This window comes from Brienomyrus brachyistius, chromosome 4 (genome assembly GCF_023856365.1).
Source record: "Brienomyrus brachyistius isolate T26 chromosome 4, BBRACH_0.4, whole genome shotgun sequence".
Lineage (NCBI taxonomy): Eukaryota > Metazoa > Chordata > Actinopteri > Osteoglossiformes > Mormyridae > Brienomyrus > Brienomyrus brachyistius.
In genome coordinates, this window is record NC_064536.1 from 33984205 (window position 1) to 34002512 (window position 18308).

Below are 18308 nucleotides of genomic sequence, written 5' to 3' on the forward strand. Positions count from 1 at the left end.
GAAATTTCATCTTTTTAAGTAGCAATAATGCTTATGAGAATGACAGATGGAAAATCAACTAAAAGTAAATGCTACAGTCTGAAAATACGGAATGCTTCCCACATCTGTCTGTCATCTATGTTCCTTTTGCCAGCCTCCTTTCGGCTTTAGTGCAACAAATGTTTCAGCCCCCTATTGGCCAGTTGAAGAAGTGTTTCAACTAAATGTTTTACAAAGGTCTCGACCGATTGGCCAAGCGAGCAGACTGGCCCCGTGTGGTTGGCCAGTGAAACAAGGACCCGCCTGCCCCGCTGACGAGCTGGTGTTGCAGCACGGACATTCCCTTCGCATCGGTGACGTTTTTGGCTTGGCATCCAGCATCCTAGACAATGCACACATTTATGGCCGAAAAACTGCTAAATTTCAGCAAAATCTCTCGTATTTTTTGTCTTTTCTTTTTGTCTATTTCACCACGGGTAAGATATTTTTTTTCTGTAGAAATTGCATTTCGTAACCAACAAAAGTTATTCTATGGTAAAAGTTCATTTTCTCAAGTAATTCATTTCATTTTGTGTGTCTGATCTGAATTGTCGGGGACAGTGTTTTTCAGGGGTAACCTGGCACGGCACCACAAGCTACGACTGGAGGAAATGGGCGCTGAGATTATTCTTTAGCTTGGCTTAAAATTACTAAAAATGTAATAAATATTGTGACACCAAAGTATGGCAAAATCACGTGCAAGGTGACAGCTCCACCTGAGTTGTATGTAATGGCTGGTCAGTATTTCCAGCAAGATTGTTAGACTTCCCAGGAAGAGCATTTTTGCTGCCTTGGCACAAGGACATGATTAGTTGCAAGGCTGAAGACAACGATAAGTATAATTCCCATACCGGGAGTCGAACCCGGGCCACCTGGGTGAAAACCAGGAATCCTAACCGCTAGACCATATGGGACACCATGCAGCCTCTCTCTTCTGAGCTCCCTGTCTGCAGCTGATGCGAGGAAGCCAAGACGTTGGTAGCATGGAGCGGCTAAAGCAGAAGGCATTAGAGTAAAGGAAAGAAATGGCCGAGCCAGCCAGGAGTCGAACCTAGAATCTTCTGATCCGTAGTCAGACGCGTTATCCATTGCGCCACTGGCCCACACCACAGAAGGATAAGCAAGTAGCACAAAGAGAAAAAGATTAATTGCATTTGCATCCAGATCTTTCTTGTGTCGATTTCACACTTCAGATGACTTTCAAGTATTTCTTAAAAACAGATTCTTCCTCTCAGTATCAAATAATGTCACAAGAAATTTCATCTTTTTAAGTAGCAATAATGCTTATGAGAATGACGGATGGAAAATCAACTAAAAGTAAATGTTACAGTCTGAAAATACGGAATGCTTCCCAAATCTGTCTGTCATCTATGTTCCTTTTGCCAGCCTCCTTTCGGCTTTAGTACAACAAATGTTTCAGCCCCCTATTGGCCAGTTGAAGAAGTGTTTCAACTAAATGTTTTACAACGGTTTCGACCGATTGGCCAAGCGAGGCGACTGGCCCCGTGTGGTTGGCCAGTGAAACAAGGACCCGCCTGCCCCGCTGACGCGCTGGTGTTGCAGCACGAACATTCCCTTCGCATCGGTGACGGTTTTGGCTTCGCATCCAGCATCCTAGACAATGCACACATTTATGGCTGAAAAACTGCTAAATTTCAGCAAAATCTCTTGTATTTTTGGTGTTTTTTTTTGGCTGTTTCACCACGGGTAAGATATTTTTTTTCTGTAGAAATTGCATTTCGTAACCAACAAAAGTTATTTTATGGTAAAAGTTCATTTTCTCAAGTAATTCATTTCATTTTGTGTGTCTGATCTGAATTGTCGGGGACAGTGTTTTTCAGGGGTAACCTGGCACGGCACCACAACCTACGACTGGAGGAAATGGGCGCTGAGATTATTCTTTAGTTTGGCTTAAAAATATTAAAAATGTAATAAATATTGTGACACCAAAGTATGGCAAAATCACATGCAAGGTGACAGCTCCACCTGAGTTGTATGTAATGACTGGTCAGTATTTCCAGCAAGATAGTTAGACTTCCCAGGAAGAGCATTTTTGCTGCCTTAGCACAAGGACATGATTAGTTGCAAGGCTGAAGACAACGATAAGTACAATTCCCATACCAGGAGTAGAACCCGGGCCACTTGGGTGAAAGCCAGAAATTCTAACCGCTAGACGATATGGGACACCATGCAGCCTGCCTCTTGTGAGCTCCCTGTCTGTAGCTGATGCGAGGAAGCCAAGACGTTGGTAGCATGGAGCGGCTAAAGCAGAAGGCATTAGAGTAAAGGAAAGAAATGGCCAAGCCAGCCAGGAGTCGAACGTAGAATCTTCTGATCCGTAGTCAGACGCGTTATCCATTGCGCCACTGGCCCACAGCAGAAAAGGACAAACAAATAAGACAAAGAGAAAAGGATTAAATGCATTTGCATCCAGATCTTTCTTGTGTCGATTTCACACTTCAGATGACTTTCAAGTATTTCTTAAAAACAGATTCTTCCTCTCAGTATCAAATAATGTCACAAGAAATTTCATCTTTTTAAGTAGCAATAATGCTTATGAGAATGACGGATGGAAAATCAACTAAAAGTAAATGCTACAGTCTGAAAATACGGAATGCTTCCCACATCTGTCTGTCATCTATGTTCCTTTTGCCAGCTTCCTTTCGGCTTTAGTGCAACAAATGTTTCAGCCCCCTATTGGCCAGTTGAAGAAGTGTTTCAACTAAATGTTTTACAACGGTCTCGACCGATTGGCCAAGCGAGGCGACTGGCCCCGTGTGGTTGGCCAGTGAAACAAGGACCCGCCTGCCCCGCTGACACGCTGGTGTTGCAGCACGGACATTCCCTTCGCATCGGTGACGTTTTTGGCTTCGCATCCAGCATCTTAGACAATGCACACATTTATGGCCGAAAAACTGCTAAATTTGAGCAAAATCTCTCGTATTCTTGGTGTTTTCTTTTTGGTTGTGTGGTAGAAAATTCTTGATTATGCTAATCAGTAATCAATAATGGAATATAGACGATTATGCAAAATGCATTACCTAATCAGTAATTAACAATTGAGCTCATAATGTGTTGTTGATTTACCTATAATGATTGAAACAATATAACCTCACTTGAATCAGTTTGATGTATCAAGCACAATGTACTAATGCAAGCTTGCTTACTGTAAGTAAAGGGATTTCTATTTTCTATGAATGAACTAACGTTTGCCATAATGTAGCTTGCTCAGCAAGGGCCCGGGTCAGCATGACCTGGAAGTGAGATAAAAGTAATTGGGTAATTGGATAAATTTAACTCGACTCAGTATGAAACTGCAGAGGAATTTCTGTGCTGATAAGCAAGCCTCAATAAGCAGAAGTGCCTTGTGTCTACAGACACCTGATCCTTTTCTTTGAACTATCTGATGACGGTATTTTTGGCTATAAGAGATGTATGCACTTGTTGTTCGGGGAGCAGAACACAAGACGCATGATTGCTGAGTGTCTGTTCCCTTTGAGCTCATCCAATAATAAAGTTCTGTCAAACACTTAAACATCGGACTTCGAGAAATTTCTTCCACAGATTTGGGGGCTCGTCCGGGATCGGAGAAAGGGAACAGCCAGAGCGCACGGACGGCGAGGAATGAGGTGTCCTGTTAGAAGGGAGCGGTGAAGCGCTACCGTCAGCCAAGGAGCGAGGAAAAAAGTTACTCGATCCGGCTCAGCATCCCATCCTCGTCGGACAAACGCCTGGACGTCCCAATCCGATCAACGGACCAAAATTAAAGGGAAAAATTGTAAGTTGATTTATTTAATCGCAAGTCGATGTTTAAGTCTATATAGTAACTATATGTGCTGTTTGACAAACTTTGGGAAAAGCGCTAGTGGATTGTGATCCACAGGAGGATCCTCGTATTCACAGGAAGGTGAATACAGGTATTTGCAAGGAAGCAAATATGGGTGTCTGTAGAGACACAGGTCTTTGACAGGGAGGGAGTATGAATAAGGTTGTGTGTGTGGAAACTGTCCCGTCGGGCAGCTAACACGGCTCTGCCGGGGGCAGCCTGGTAGCGGACTGAGTCCTGCCAGGGAAGTGAATGGATAGTAGCTGCCGCGCAGTGATTCGTGTCCTGCCGGAGGAAATTGTGTGAATGTGTGGAGCGTGTAAATATCCTGGTTGTGAAGAATGTGAATGTGTTGTGTTGTCTAGTGCAAAATATCAGATAAATGAATTAATAAGTGTCCAGAAAATTAGACAGAGATAACGGTGTAAAAAGCGCCGGAGGCCAAGCGGCCGTGCCCAAACTAAATTTGTCTCATTTATGAGGACAGAGACACAAGTCAAAATTTATATTGCTGGAATGTGTGTCTGGTGCGCATAATAAAATATTAATTATATTATCCTCCAATCCTGCTAAAAACAAAATATTTGCTTATGCTCTCTAGCGAAGGAGCGCTAGGGCTTTGTGTTTATAATAAATAGCTTGCTCTATCGCAAGGAAGGAATTTGCTTTTGCTTTCTCACAAGGAAGGAATTTGCTTTTGCTTTCTCGCAAATTCTATTGCAACGAAGAAACTTGCTTCTGCTTTCGCAACGAAGTAAACTGCTTAATTTCCTGAAGTGCTTTGTTGAGGGTAACTGGTGTACAGATAGGAAAAGTCATGGGCAGTTCAAATAGCAAAGAAAACAAATGGGCTCCAGATCCTGCATATGACCCAGAGGGTATGACAAAATTTGAAAAACAAATGAGAAAACGCAGTTGTCGAGACTGAGATGGGAGAGAGTTTTAGCAAAGAATGTGCCAAATGGAGTAAAATGGCAAGCGGGCGCTGGCCCGTGGACGGCACGTTCGATCCAACAATAATGCAACATACAAAGCGTGTAATACAAAGCAAAAAGGGATGTTGTGGAAAATATGGGGATATTGATAAGTTTGAAAAGCGGATATATGTGGCTAAATTGAAAGAGTTAGAGAAGGAAAAGGCAAATAATGAGGGACTGCGGGACAAACTGGCCAGGGAGACAGCGGAGTTAAACGCTGAAAGGGCTAAAAATGAGGCTCAGGCCCAATCCCTCAGCATGGTGTTACAGAATACTAAGAAGAAAAAGGAAGAGATACATCTGTACCCTCCTCTGCCGAATGTGCCCCCTCCCCCTGCTTATCATCCTCAGCTAGGAGCAGCTGCAGCAGCACCGGCATCTGTGGAGACCACTGCCCCTCCCTCAGAGAAGGAGGAGGAAGATGACGCAGTTGGGGAAGCAGGAGCCCTGCCGCTGAGACAGAGCCAGAGACTGCTGCAAAGGGGGGGAGACTCAGCCTCACAGTTGTAGGATCACACATGCACATATCACAAAGCTTAAATTCCAGGTGACCTGAGACAAGGCCTACCCTGGTACGAGAAGGCACACATCGACCTAGGCCCCAAAGGGGGGGTTCGTGACCCCACACACATAGATAACCAGGGAGGCCAGCACTCCAACTTTTATTGCCCAAAGCTTTAACGACCTACAGATAGCAGAGTGGATCCCCAGGGACAGGGGCCCCTCGACTTGGCCCACAACCCCATCACCCGACATCCTGCCTTGCATACCACTCTCCCAACACCCCACAGAAAGTTTCCTTTAAGTTTGGTTTTTGTATACCCTGTATAGTATGTTGCTTATGTCTCAATATGCAAGTCATGTTTATGTGAGTGTCCTTAGACAGTCTTAGGTTTGTGTGCCACCCTTATAACCATGTTCACAGCGTGTCTATTATTTTACCCCTCACACCTAAACACTTGTATAAATTTGAATAAATAAATAGGTATAGCTACCACTGCATATATGTTAAACCAGAATAATCTTGGAAATTGAATAGTCTAACCAGGGATCTTAGTGTGCCCTAACTTTCGAAGATTCTTTTCCTTTGTCTGACAAACATTCCCCCCCCTTTTTGCTTTGCCACATTCCTCGGCAACCCTTATCTGATCTTTGTATTTCACCATACATATTCAAGGGTAAGATGTGCTAATGACAAGAGAATGTCATATAATGTCTGTATAAAGGGTATACATCTGTTGAAGTGTAACCTATACTGTCTACCATATATACCACATACTGGTGTGAGTAATAGAACATAACATAATAGCATAATATAAGTAATCATTAATTAATCATCACAGATGGGATTTGGTGTGAACCGCTAGGCTGGTATGGCATGTTTGGTATCAAACCGACGGGAAATCACTCCAGTTTCCAAATCTGGTCAATGGTTACCACAAAAGTGGACGTATCAAAAGTTACACCAGCCTAATGAAAATCACCATTACCAGAGAAGTCAGTCTGGTCATAAATCCCAAAAGGACTGATACCGACCCCCTTCCGAAAGCCCGCCAAATGGATGGTCAGCCATTGGCCCAGGACTCGAATTCCTGGTCACTCCTATTCACGAACTTTACACTATAAAACCTGGCACCTCAGAACAAAGCGGGGGAGAGGGAAGAAAAGGAGAGAGAAAGGTGTAGAACATCAGCGGAGCGGAGGAGAGCGGAGCAGAGGAGAGCGGAGGAGAGGAAACAAAGACCATTAGCCCAGGAGAAGAGAAGCCCACAAGCAGGCCTCCAGCCATCAGTTTAGACCCAACTGGACAAAGAACTGAAACTCAGTCCAAGCTTCACCAGGAGAGAGAATCAGAGGGCTCCACTCCAACAACCGCTGTAAACACCGCGCCTCCCTGAGTGCCATCACCCATCAGCTCATTAGCCTCTGCAACCAACTGCCAAGACCCCCCCTTTCCTGCATCCAAGTAAACCAACTTCCTTTCATTTCTAATAACCTAAACTGTCCTATTCACCTGCTATATTCCTTTAGGTTCATATTTCCACAAACTGTTTGCTTTGCAGAACAGTTTTTCCCTTTTTAGGTTAATCCTTTTAAATCTGGTCATTGCATTTTCATGATTACATTGTTTGTGTCTATTCCGTTATTTCATGTTTATTCTTTGTTAGGTGTAATGTCTGTCTTATGTTAGTTGTAGGAATAAATGCATGTCTTTTACACAACTTCAGTCTCCGTCATTGAGTGCTCACAATAGTCCCTGCCTCTGTGCTATCTGGCTACTACGCTCTGAAACCTCTAAACTCGCCTGAAATATCGCGAGACTCTCTCTCATCGGCCGTGAGGGGAGCTTCGCTACCGATCGTTTACATTACCTGGTGACGCAGCTCGCTGGACGAGCCTACTAACCCAGGTTATTAAGCGATACTGGTTATTAATGAGTCCCATTTAAGTCTCACATTAACAGATATCGGGGATTCGCAATTGAGTTTGGAGGAGCCGACCATTCGGCATAACAATTGGTTAATAATCAGCATTAAATAATAATAAATTAAAAGTTAATTAATTTCAAAACATATTGGTGGAGATATAAAAATTTACCTGAGCTAATAATTCCTACACCTCCTTGTCCTTTACGCACTGAAATTCCTTCAGATTCCTTCAATCTTTTAATTATGTTATGCACTGTTGAAGGTGAAATATCCAAATCTCTTCCTGTCGTTCTTTGAGGAACATTGTTTTTAAACATTTCAATAATTTTCTCACGTATTTGTGCTGCTTTTGTACCAAATCATAATTACAATCACCTATTGACATCACCTCTTTCAAATCACATCATTATTTAACCAATTTACCTCACTACTGGCCCTAAATTGCTCCTGTCCCAACTTTTTTGGAAATGTGTTGCAAGAACCAAAATTGGAATACGTGTTTATTTTGAGAAAAGCAATGAAATTCATGAGGAACACATTAAATAATGTGGTGGGGGTAACACAATAAATTCATGATATTTGTTTGTCATACAAATGTAGTGGTACACTGGCAGCGAAATGAAATCGTCGTTACTCCAGTCGGTGTAATAAACACACTAGTAAAAGGACATCAAAATTAAACAACGTGAATTAACAAAAGAAGTACTGAAACTACAAAAAGATAATAAGAAAATATAACAATAAAAGGTATATAAAAAGTAAAGATGAAAATGTATAAAAAATATGTAGAAATGTTTAAAGTACAGATTGTAGTTATAGCATATTTTAGCTTTTAATCTGTGATGTTAATGATCCTACTGGCCTGGGGGTAGAAGCTTCTCCTCGGCCTCTCAGTCCCGGCCATAAGGCCCCGGGGACTTATGCAGGGCGGTAGTTCTGTCCTGGTGATTCTCTGGGTGCATCGTATCACCCTCAGCGGGACTCGGCGGCCCTCAGAGCTGGAGCTGCCGTACCGAGCAGTTATGCTCCCAGAGAGCACAGATCCCACATTGCCGCTGTAGAAGGTTTTTTGAGGCACAGAGGAGAGTCTGTATTTCCACAGCTGCCTCACATGATACACTCACTGTCAAGCTTTCAGCAATAAAGTTACAGATTACTGGGTGGCCGAGAGGTTTGTGAAATTTGGAGGGTCAGTAGCTTGCCTGGGAAGCCTTAGCATTCAGCGAAAACTGAACAGAGCGGCCTGTAGCAGGGTTGTCTAATTTGTTTAGCTGGCTGGCATAAGATTTTCAGTTTGAAACAAGTATGCACACAGATTTACATGTACGTAACAGTTTTATTACTTTGTAAATAGTTTGCAGGGTTTTCAAAGTACCCCAGGGCTTTTGATATAGCGAATTTTAGGTTTATAATGAAGTAATATAGATTTGCCCTAAGATTTAATAAGATTTCTTGCGTGAGCATGAGAGTCTGAAGGTGTGAGTGTCACACCAGATGGGTGAGAGCTGGCAACCCTGGCTCTGTTCAGTAGCCTCAGAAATTCTTTCGAACTTTCCAAACACAGCTGATGGAAATCAATGGACGCAAAGGTTCTCAGTGACCATTTTAGCTTGTTTTTAGACTAAAGGCCTATGATGGATCTTTGGAATGTTGCGGAGATACGAATGCTGAGGACAGCATACTTTGTGCTGTGAGTGTTATGTTATCCATGTAAACAAAGAGGAAGTACACAGTCCAACCAGATACTATATTGAAATGCTAACAAGTTTTTAAATATTTTTATTCAAGTGACTTTAAGTCTGGATAATGTTTTTAATGGTTGGAAACGTGTGTATTACTGTATAATTAAATAATTAAACTTCTGAAATGGCCGCTCAGTGCAGGAGGAGGCTGCAAACCTGAAGAGGCACACAACCATATGGGTGGGGCAGGGGATCAATGGTGTGAGGTAGAGGACCAGGGCAGTGGGATTGCAGTGGCACAAGGGCAACCGTGTGGTCATCATGGGCTCCTCCAATGGCAGCTTCAGGTAAGTCGCTCTGGTAAACCCCGTTAGACTCCAGTGAAGTGAGTGAGGCTGCAGCGCAACACTGGAGGGGACACATGTGGGCTCAGGGGCCCACGTGACTGTAGCAGAGGAAGGGATCTCTAGCTGATGTGGAGGTACAGGCCCAGTGGCAGTAAGGGGTGGGCAGTCAGCTGCAGAGGCTGCGGGGCCAGCGGCCCCACTGTACACATGGACTGCAGGGAATCTCAGCATGTTGTGCCCAAAATCCAGCACACATGCCGTGCTCCGGGGGAAATTCAGGCCCAGGATGGAGGGATCGAGCATGTCAGCCATCCACATAGTTACTATTCACAACTAAACCCCCCATGTCAAAAGGGAACAACTCCGTCCCTCTTAAAGGGGCCAGGTCACCAGTCATTGTTCTCACCTGCACCAATGTCAGTTCTAGACAGTGTCTGGTCTCACCAGGGTTGCAGTGGAACCTGTATGGACTAGGGCAGTACATGCGACTCACATCACTATGGTGGGTATGTGACAGAAGTTGCCTCTGTGAGTCCAATCCGTAGTCACCACCTCTGCAGCAGGTGGCAGCAGGGCCACCTCCCCAGTGTCACCAAGGAAGTTCCGGAAATTAACCTTGTTGGCCCACATCTTCCCGGCTATGCGTGCCCTTGGCGGAACCCTGGGTGGCGGTGAACTTGGGACACTGTCTGAGGATTGAGGGGTGGGGGGGGGTGCTGCTGCCTGTCAGCCTACAGGCAGTCTGCATCCAGGAAGTAAACCTGAGGGCCTGGGTCCTCCAAGCCCTTTGGCGTTTACAGCTTGGTTGATTTCTCCCGCCTCGTTCCCCGCCACCTCGCTGCCCACAATTTCTCTCTCCAAAGCCAGTTCCAGGGCCTCGTCTAGGGACGCAGAGGGGTTGACTGTGTCTGAATGTGAGCTATCTGGGGTTAAGTGTCTAGATAAACTGATCCCTGGCCAGTTCACTCTGTACTGATAGAGCCATGTGAGCACAGACACGCCTACACAACCCCTTGATATCATTAAGCAGGATGCAGAGAGACTCATTTGACTCAATCCCTGCACCTATTGTTTAACTGAGAGGGCAGAAGTCCTCACACTGCCCACAGCGATTCTGCAGGGTACTGACCAGTGTCTCATCCAGGGGCTCAAGCAACCAGCAGTGTACACCTCAGAAAAGCATGTGTGACAACCCTGAGGACCTGCTTGCATACCACAATGGTATCCCATCTCCCCTTGCTCTTTGAAGGGGTACAACCCATCCAGTATAGTTATCACTGGGCTATCACAATGTCATCACAATACTAAAGACTGAAACAAAGCCGTGAGGTCAGACCCTCTGTATACAGCACACAGTCTCACCCTCACATCCTGTATGACCACATTTCTGCTGTTCACATGGCAATTCTCCAGCTTCCTTTGCCCTACAATGGACTGACGAGCTGTTGAAGGTCTACCTCACTTTACACTTTGCCCATGTCTTGTGTGTATACCCTGTCCGATCCTAACGTGTATTTAGTGTGTGTAAATCTCTCACTGCATCTGCATTTCGCAGTTCAGCTTCTGACAACATTGTGTTTCCCATCTGTGTATTTGGGTTCGGTGCTTGTTGGGTGCCTGTCGTGGTCCTTCTATTTACAATTGTACGCAGGGCATGCTGGGATATGCGCCCCGCCGGTGTTACACTAGTATAAAAAAAGGAATCTGGTCGAGTTTGTTCATTGACCAAATTTTGTTTTTGCGAACCAAATTGTTTGTAGGCCAAAGCATTTGTGAACTGCAAGCACTACTGTACTAATGATAAATTGGTATGAAAAAATGGAGACAATTTCTGAGACACCAGAGCGATCCGTGTACTGTAATATTTATCTTATCAATAACACAGTAAAAATACACATTAGCGCCAATTCATCTTCTTTATTCATCATGAATATTTTAATTCATTAATGCAGGAGTCTGTGATAAATCGCTATCAGCATTTGGTTTATAATGGCCAATTAATGATAACTAAAAAGAAACAGAGAGACTAAAGACACAACTTTCAACCATGATATGAGTGCTGTTGCTGCATAATTTGTCCACCAGGGGTCACAGCGCAACCCCCATCTCGGCAAGATGGATGACTTGAAATATGTTTCTATATCAAGTTGAATTATTTTTATTTCTATAGCACATTTAAAAACAATCTATGTTGTGCCAAAGTGCTGTAGGTCAAAATAATATAAATATATAGTAAAAGTAGAGACATTGGCCAATGTTACACAATGTTACACAAAAAATAATCAGAATCAGACTGTGGTTTATTGCCAAGTAGGTTGACCCTACAAGGAATTCTTTTTGGTATAATGGTGCTCCATGGAAAAACAAGACTAAGCAACAACCAAGTTCAAAAAACAGTGCAAAAGTTATACAATAATCTAGTAATAAATATAAAATCACTATAAATGTTAAATACATGATGTGCAAAGCAGAATAGTCAGATTAAATAGATAAATAAAATGTGTTCCTGTGTGTGCAGGGTCAGTACAGAGATGCATCTAATAAGAAGCGGTGTAAGGCTGAATTAGCTCCGAGACGGACTGGGGACCTATGCCATGTATCGCCTTAGAAAGAAATAAGAAATCTTTAAACTGTATTCTCAGAAATTCTCAAAACTTAACAGGTAGCCAATGCAATGTAGCCAACACAGGGGAAATTTGGTGTCTAATTTTTGTTGAGAGCCTGGTAGCACCGTTTTGAACAAGGTGTAGTCAGAATAAAGATGCTTCTGGTAAACCTGGGTACAGAGAACGGCAGTAACCCAATCAGGATAAAAGCAGGAGTAACTCTCCAGGTCTTTGGCTGAAAGGTGTGGTTTAAGCCAGGCTATTGAACTCAGCTGACAGAAACACCCCTTCACAACAGCATTTATTTGTTTATCAAACTCAGTGATGAATCAAAGATGACACCAAGATTTTTAGTATGTGACTGGAAGTTTTCTGAATGAGGCCCTAATTGTTCTCTGAGATCATGAACAGTGACCAAAACTCATTACCTCTGTTTTGTTTTCATTAATCTGGACGAAAGTCATTGCTGTCCTGTTCTTAATATCCTCCAGACAGTTAGAAAGGGCCACCAGAGAGCAGCAGTCACCAGGTTTTAATGGCAGATAGAGCTGCGTATCACCAGCATAGCAATGATATTTTACATAATAACGTTCACAAATAGAGCCCAAAGGAAGCATGTATAGAGGGAATATGAGAGGGCCTGTATCACAGGACTGGATATGTTTACAAATAAGGCCATAGTACTGAAGGGGTGTGGCCATCCCACACAGTGACAAGCCCATTCATTCACCTCATCTAGGCCTTTTTTTCCCAACAATATCTTTATTAAAATTTTAAAAAATACAGAAATTACAGAAGTTTGAGTGCTTCCACATCGAAAGGAGCATCCAAGGCAACTAAATTATTGTATAACAATCAATCAACCTTCCTTGCAAATCAGACATTTAAAAGATGATAGAAAAATATTTAGGTGGAAGTACAAAATATGACCTGTAAATAATAACTTAATCAAATAAAAGAAAAACACAAAGCCCAAAAAAAACCCCAAAAAACATAAAAAATAAATAAATAAATAAATAAATAAATAAATAAAAAACCCCAACATCAAATAAGTTTCTCTATTTTCCAAGGGTTGCTCAACTCCACCTCAATTGTACTGTTCTGTATTGTTCAAAATTACAAACTCAAATTTATTTAGTTTAGGAAGCTGCAGAGGGCCGACATCAATTACATCTCATCTGCCTCATTCACAATACTACTAAGATCCACATTTTCCATATATTGCATAAAGGGACCCCAAATGTTTTGAAAAAGTGACATTTTTCCCTTGACAATGTAAGTAATTTTCTCCATAGGTAAAGTTGTGGACAGTTCCTTTATCCAGTTAATGAGTTTTGGTTTACTGGTCTTCCTCCATGAGAGTGCTATGACTCTTTTTGCTAACAGTAGACATAAGTCCATGGCGGTAATTATCTTTCTAGACATAAGATGTCCATCAGGATATAAACCTAAAATAAATAGTTTAGGGTCAAGATCTAATTGTATACCCAATATAGTATCCAGAGCTTGTTTGATCTCTTTCCAAAACAATTGTACTTTATTGCATTCCCAGATACAGTGGAAGAATGTCCCTTTCTCCTCTCCACACCTGAAGCACAAGTCTGGGCTATCACCATTATACTTATTAAGCTTTTCTGGAGTCACATATGTCCTCATTAGCCAATTATATTGCAGTACTTTAAGACGGGTACTGGTAGTTTGTGTTTGTGCTTCAGCACATGCCTCCTCCCAGTCTTCGGAGGATAAGTCCTCCTGTAAGTCTTCCCTCCAGGCATTAAGTTTCCCTAAAGAAGATTCAGGGGAACCCTCTACTAATATATTATATAGTTTGGAGATTATTCCCTTTCCAAAGCAATCTTTTTTCATTTCTGTTTCCAATGTGGATAACGGAGGGATTGACAAGCATTGATTTTGAGATAATCTAATAAAGTTTCTCATTTGTAGATATTTAAATCGATGTTTGCATGGAATATCATACTTGGCAATCAACTCCTCAAATGACATCAAAGTCTCATCCTCTGATCCCATGAGGTCCCCTATTGTCTTTAAACCTTTGTCAGCCCACTTCCTAAAACCAGGGTCTGCTCTGCCTGGAGGGAAAAAATGATTACCCCATATTGGGCTGAAGCGTGCGAGAGAGGTGGATTCACCCAGATATTTCTTAACCTGATACCAGATTATAATCATATTTCTGACTATAGGATTTTTTGTCTTTTTTTTCAACATTTTGACTTTTGCTGAATATAGGTATTGGGGAAGGGGAAGAGGTACCGAGCAGTTTTCAATATTCATCCAAGGCGGGAGGGATTTATCTGTAAAATAATACATCATAGTCCTCAATTGAGCTGCCCAATAGTACCAAAGTGGATTGGGACATTTGAGGCCTCCTCTTTCATACGGTAAGTACAAGAGTGATAAACGCAGCCTCGGTCGTCTATTATTCCACAAAAAACGTACAAAAATTGTTTTCAGGTGTGAGAATAAATTAGCAGGAGGTGACAATGGAATGTTCTGGAACAAGTACAGAAGTTTGGGCATTATGTTTAGTTTAAGAACATTAATTCTTGCTATAAGTGACAAGGGCAAGGGTTTCCATCTATCTACAGATGAGATGATGGAATTTATCATAGGGGTGTAGTTAGCTCCAACAATGTCTCTCAAACATGGCACTATCCTAATCCCGAGATAGGTAAAACAGTCTACCATTTTGAATTGGAAAGAATTTCCGGCACTTCTTCTCTCTTCTGAGTTAAGTATCATTAATGAAGATTTTTCTTTGTTCACTTTATATCCTGATATCCGTCCAAATGTGTGTAATAAATCCAACAAGGCTGGGATAGAATCTTTCAGTTTTTCCAAAAAAAGGATGACATCATCTGCAAATAAAGCAATTCTATGTTCCTGTTGATTTACTGATAAACCAGTTATGTTTTTATGAGACCGCACCGCAATGGCAAACGGTTCAATTGCTAAAATAAACAATAAGGGGGACAAAGGGCACCCTTGCCTACATCCCCGTTTAATTTCAAATGGTTTAGATATAATTCCATTTGTCAGTATTTCAGCATATGGTTCATTATATAGAAGTCTAATCCACCGACAGAAATTATCCCCACAGCCAAATCTTTTTAATATTTCAAATAAGTAGGGCCACTCAACTCTATCAAAGGCCTTTTTGGCATCCAGTGATAGTAAAGCATTGTCTGTTTTTCCTTCCTGATTATGAAGAATATCCAACACTCGTCTCACATTATGAAATCCCTGTCTACCTGCAATAAACCCATTCTGGTCACAGGGAATTAGATCAGGTAAGAATCTCTCCAGTCTTCGAGCCAAAATTTTACAAAGTATCTTTAAATCCACATTAAGAAGACTTATTGGTCTTAGGTTTCCACATTTATTGCACGGTTTACCTGGTTTGGGTAGTAAAGTTATCAGAGCTCCTCTTAATGAAGCCGGAAGGATTCCCTTCTCAAATGAATCCGCGAACATGTCAAAAAGAGGGGACAGCAATTTAGTTTTAAATTTCCTATAAATTTCTGTCGGCAGCCCATCTGGGCCTGGGGTTTTACCTGTTTTCAAATGATCTATTGCTATAGATATTTCCTCCTTTGTTATAGGTGTATTAAGGTCTGCACTTATTAGTTCTGAAATGCTAGGTATCTGAAGGGTATCTAAGAAGAGATTTTGCTCTTGTCCCATATGTGTTATGTCTGAGCTGTATAGTTTTTCATAAAAAAAAACTTAAAAGTTTCATTAATTCCTAGAGGGTCAACAATGATCTGTCCATCACTGTTTACAACTGAAGTAATGTTTTTCTCATTTTGTAATTGTCGGAGGCGCCAGGCTAATAATTTCCCGGGCTTTTCCCCTTGGTCATAGAATGATTGTTTAAGACGCAAAAGATGTGAGGCTGCTTTAGAAGCAGAAAGTTCGTTATACTGTGTTCTTAGTAATAAAAGCTTTTGATGGACTCTTGGACAAAAGGTTTGAAAGTATTCTCCCTCAAGCAGCTCAATCTCCGCCTCCAACTTTTTTGTTTTCTTATAAGTTTGCTTTGCTCTATAACTTGTAAAACTAATAATCTGACCTCTTACGTAGGCCTTAAATGCTTCCCACCTTGTGCAGGGTGACGTTTAATCCGTATTAGTTTCAAAATAAATATTTATTTGATTGTCTATTTTTGTTTAAATCTCCATCTAGGGGGATCTCTTTTTAGTCTTAAATCTTCATATATTAATGAGTTTGGCGAATGGTCAGATATTAAAATGCTATCGTAGTGACAATCCTTTATTTTGTACCTCATATTGCCAGAAACTAAAAAAAAAAAAAAAAAAAAAGTGTATTTGAGTAGCAGGAGTATTTTAAGACCTTGGGGTTCATATCCCTCCAAATATCCCTCAGATCAAGTTCTTTCATAAAATGTTGAATAGTTTGTCTACTTTTAGGATGCGAGAAATCAATACCTGAGCTCCTATCCAATTCTGGATTCAATGTACAATTAAAATCCCCTCCTATAATAAAGCTACCAGACAGAGATGATGCTGTCAAAAAAAGATTATGAAAAAACTTTGGGTCGTCAATGTTTGGAGCATAGATATTTATCAGGATTATTTTTTCCGTAATAAGTGTGCCCTGTAAAATAATATATCTCCCCGCCTTGTCTTTAATAACCCTTGTCACATGGAATGGTATAGATTTGTGGATCAAAATCATAACACCTCTTGCCTGAGAGGTGAAGGGTGCAGAATATATACTGCCCTGCCACCTCCTCCTAATCTTCGCCTCTTGACTAGACAACAGGTGTGTTTCCTGAAGTAGCATGATATCAGAGTGCATAGATTTCACCCTAGTCATTACTTGTTTTACCTTCTCCAGTTTTTGTAGTCCTCTGCAGTTCCAAGAAGAAATTTTAATTCTTATTCCACCAGACATAACACACAGCACTAAATGAGCTTCCCAACACATTTGAAATATTAAAGGATAGAGAAACAAATAACATCTGAATGTCAAAAACTACACCCACAACAATAAGTATTGAACATACCCCTTTAACTTGAACTTTGGTACCCATTTCCCTCCCCCTATATATACTGGTACCTGTCTAACAGCTAAAGGTTGTTCCACCCAAAAGTGAGGATCAACCGACTATGCCTAAACACCTTTCCCCCCTACCCCACCCCGCTACATAAACAGAAAAACTCGTTATTGGATACATTAAGAAAATTAGGCTACTAATAGTAGCTGTAAGCCTCTGGACCGATAAACAAATATAACAAATTGGCCTTTCTCTTTCACTCTTCTTTTAAAACTTAAAGCTCAGTAATTATTCCTTCATGCCAACACACAGCATGTCAATGATTACATTCTCAACCCAGTCCACTTTCTGACCTCAGAGCCTTCACAAAATTCTCCGCTTCACCTGGCTGGTTAAAGATGCGAGACTTTCCGTTCTATGTCACTATCAGTCGCGCGGGAGGAATCATGCCGTACCGGATCCCCATGGAGCGAAGCTGTTGTCTCACGGCGTTAAACTCTTTCTGTTTTCTGTGTACACCGGTCGCCAGGTCCTCATAAAATCTCACCGGACGGTTCTTGAAAAGAATCTGTCCCTTTGCCCTGGCAGCTCTTATCACGGTCATTTTATCCTTGTAATTTAGGAACTTCATGATCATTGTCCTCGGTGCAGCGGTGTTTGACGTATTCTTCTGGCCGATCCGATGAGCTCTCTCCAGCGTCAGAGCGGTATGTAGCGGTGCCAAGTTCAGAGCCTCCGGCAGCCAGTTTTCCAAGAAGACGCACGCGTCCTCTCCTTCCGCGCCCTCGGGCAGGTTAACAAGTCTCAAGTTAGAACGTCGCGATCTGGCCTCCAGATCCAGCACTTTGTCTTCGAGATCTTTGTTGTTATTTTCAAGAGTCCGTGCCTTTGCTTCCAAGGTGGTGATACTATCTTCTGCTGCAGATATCCGGGCCTCCGCCTCACCAACCCGCTTAGCACACTCATTAACATCCTTCCTCACAGTCTCTATTGCTGACAAAATACCGTCCAGTTTGGAGGAAAAATCCGATTTCAAGTTTGCAATAGCCGCCAGTACTGCGTCTAAGCTTTCGACCGTCTTTCCCCTCTCATTTGGCTTGTCAATTTTCTCCTCCATCACCTGACAGGTGTTGGTATTATTCTCGCTATCTTCACCACTAACATTAGCTTCACAGCTAGCCTCGGAGCTCGACTTAGAAGTGAAGTTAGACAATTTCGACTGAGTCGGTCTACTAATGTTTTTACCAAGTTTCTTTTGCGAGAGAGGCATCACTACTGGTCTTGTTCAACGTCCAATAAACGAGTATTATTCAGGATTTTACAGAAACATAGCGGAGCAGAAGTGGGCACGTCTTCTCAGCAAGCCGCCATTACCGGAAACCCTC

General features: G+C 42.0%; 2 non-coding genes across 2 annotated transcripts; both read right to left on the reverse strand.

Moving 5' to 3' along the window:
• Positions 1-860: 860 nt before the first annotated feature.
• trnae-uuc (transfer RNA glutamic acid (anticodon UUC)) lies at positions 861-932 on the reverse strand. Its single transcript has one exon. It is a non-coding gene; the product is annotated as a tRNA-Glu (tRNA).
• Positions 933-1048: 116 nt separating this feature from the next.
• Positions 1049-1121, reverse strand: trnar-acg (transfer RNA arginine (anticodon ACG)). The gene has a single exon. It is a non-coding gene; the product is annotated as a tRNA-Arg (tRNA).
• Positions 1122-18308: the final 17187 nt, after the last annotated feature.